Source organism: Marmota marmota, unplaced genomic scaffold, assembly GCF_001458135.2.
Source record: "Marmota marmota marmota unplaced genomic scaffold, marMar, whole genome shotgun sequence".
Lineage (NCBI taxonomy): Eukaryota > Metazoa > Chordata > Mammalia > Rodentia > Sciuridae > Marmota > Marmota marmota.
The window spans coordinates 29,129,715-29,132,897 of NW_026000242.1; positions in this window are offsets into that span (position 1 = coordinate 29,129,715).

A 3,183-nucleotide genomic window follows, 5' to 3' on the forward strand; every position below is an offset into this window, starting at 1 on the left:
GGTTTGCAGTCGGAGGAGGGGAGCCGGGAAGAGAACGGCAGCGGGAGGAGAGAGACTGGGGCTCGAGATCCCAATCCGCAGCCCAGATCACAGCGCAGCCTGCCGGGAGTAGCGCCGGCTCTCGTGTCTGCTCTGAGCTGCGGCCGCCGCCGCTACTGCTCTCTGCGTAGCTGCTCCGGGTTCCCCATCACAGCCGACGCCAACGCACCGCCAAGCCCCACACTGGTCTCCCCCTCTCTCTTCTCGCTCGCTACCTCCTCCTCCCAAACCGCGAGCGAAAGGGGCGAGGGGGAGAGAAGCATCCGCGTCGGGGATGACTAGTGATCTCCGAGCGTGGCGCGCGGAAGAGGGGCGAGCGGAGGGGGGTTGCGCGGGAGACGCGGAAAGCTTGAGGGCGCTCCCGGCGTCGGGTCTGGAAGCCCGACTAATTTTAGAGCTTCAGTTTTCCTCCACCCCTCTTTCTGGGCTTGAGGCTAACGCAAACGTGGTTTTCTGCCGGAAGAGGATGGTGCCAGCTTCAGAGAGCTCACACAGCACCTCGTCTGACCCCCCTCCCCCTCCCAGCCCTATAGATAGATAGATAGCACATTACTCCTCTAGGGCAGACGAGGAAACTGAGGCATAGCGAGATTAAAATTGGTTACCTATGGCCCCAGATGGTAGAGTGAAGACTATACCATCAAAAAATTCAGTTTCTCTTTACAAAATTGTTCTTTGCAGACAGGGTTCCACATGGTTTTAGAACCTAGGGGTCGTCTATTACCTTGTAGAGGAGGGAATTAAACTAGCGACATATCGGATTATGTTCTCCTTTGACCCCAAATTTTCTTAAAACATTGATTGTGTGAATGGAGAAAAGATACTGTGGAGATGTGGAGGGGATGAGTGAGTGATTTGGGGCTTCATGATTTGCAATTCCAACTGTAAGTCCTCCTGTTCCAATAACTTCTGCCATATTCACACTCCCTGACCATACTACCCACCAAAGCAGTCTTCATCCCATGGTGCTGTGGAGGAGGACACATTCATCCCCCACAATGTGTGTTCTTGCACTTTTTCCTTTCTTCCCCTTGTAGTAGGCAAGTCTAACACTACCCACTTGCCATTCTCACCCCCCCCCCCCACACACACACACACCTCACATCTGTCTCTAATGCAAGCCTGTAAACCCATGAGTTGCCTGTTTCAGATACTTTCTTCCCAGCACAGTTGGCTCCAGGGGAGAGCCAGGCTTGCAGATCTCTTTCTCAGAGGAAAACTTTCTTTTTGAACCAGGAAACTCTCTTTGAGGAGTAAGATAGGGGTTACCACTGAAGGACTATGTGCTTAGTCACTAGATCAAGCCCTTTGAAGAGCCCACTGAGTTTACCTTTCTGGTCTTTAACCTCCAGGCCTGGGACTTGTTTTCATAGCAGCTACACAAAGGCTCTCCAGGCTCCTGGAGAGTGGGGAGTGCCCCTTGAAAGACTCCAGCAGCCAGCAGCCTTGACTGCCCCCATAAAGCACATGGCATGCTCTGATCCCTCTTCCCTGAGAGTTTAATGGGAATATTAAGGAATAGTGACAGCAACCCATACATCAGCTAATTCAGGAGCAATAAGCATGATGTTACCAAGGGTTTCATTGTCAGAAGGCCAGAAGATGGGTCTGGGCTGAAGAAAACCATGAATAGGGCTAGGAAAATTTACCTGCACTCTAAAATGTCGGCTGTCTAATTGTATTCTGATTTTATTATAATTCATCTGCTTTCTAGGGCATTAAAAGTTTATTGCCATATAAATATGTCCCTGACATGGCATTTTCCTTGTGACCAACAAAACACAGCTAACTTTGCATCAAAGATTTTAATGAATCAATGTATTTCCCACCCAAGTGTTTCTGTGGAAGTGCTGGAAGGAGTTGGCTCCTGAAATCAGGCACTTTGGGAAGAGTCAGCTGGTAGTTGTTTGGCCACTGGGATGCTCATGGAAGGAGTGCTGGCAGTGAGACAGGGTGTCTTCCACCTTCTGCCTGGGAAGTCTGCCAGGTGTGTGGAGGAGTGGCCACTGCTATTGGTAAGGCTCCTGGATTTCAGTTTCTCCAAATGTTCTCTTATGCCTCAGAGACATCTTACCAATAAGTACAGAAATCTGTCTAAATTTCAGCCTCCCTATCCCTAGGCAGCTCATAGATAATAAAGTAAACAGTCTGTACTCCCAGTGCAGAAATAAGCCATTACAGCTGGTAGGTAAGACTGACTGCAAGGATCATAAAGTGGTTTATCTGGTAGGGCATCCCTCTGGTCATTTCAAATTTGCATAATACTTAATACTCATTGTGTTAATACTCCCCATAATATTAGGATATTGTTTCATTTCTTTCAAAAAATAACCTACTGTGTGCAAGTACTGTTGAAAGCACAGAGTTGATCAAACAGGGAGCTTTATGACAGCAGAGAATTTGTTTATCATACTCCATTTTTACCCCCAGCTCCTTTCACAAAGCCTGGCACACTCAATGTATATTTGTAAATATTCAAAGAAAGAACAAATGAAAACTTGAGAATCTTCTATTAGACAGAATGAATAAGGTAGATATATTGAAGTCTTCACTGGAAAGGAAGCCCCCCCCCCAAAAAAAAAATCTGAAAACTATAATAAAATCATGTTATTGGCCTGTATCACACCTCCTGTGCTTCACTTCAAATCCCCTGGGCTTTTTCTGTCCCTTTTGGAGAGGCAAACATTTCTCTGTTGGCTCTGACCAGCTTCACATAGATACAATCTGACTGTGCTTTGCCCTGGGCTGCTTTGGCAGTTCACTTCCCACCCAAGGGATTTTTGGTTGAAAATTCACTATAAACTGAAACCTAAAGGTGTGAAAGATTAGATACTTTGTGGTAAATCTTTGAACAATGGCAGATGGGAAACTATGGATACATGCTCTGCTCTCCATCCTGAAGTGAAGGATCCTGACCTATGACATACAGTTTGCAGATGGGCTTGCTGAATGAAGTAGCCGTTCTTTTGAAGCAGTGGCCAGCTGCATAGCACATCTTCCCTGGTTCTCTATCCTTTCCTGGTTCTCTTCCTCTGTCTTTTTATGCTCTCTGGGATGTCACTCCCCAGTAAAATATTTTCAGTAAATTCTCATTCTGCTTTCTGGCAATCCCAGGCTAAAACATCCACCATCAATCCTGAACAT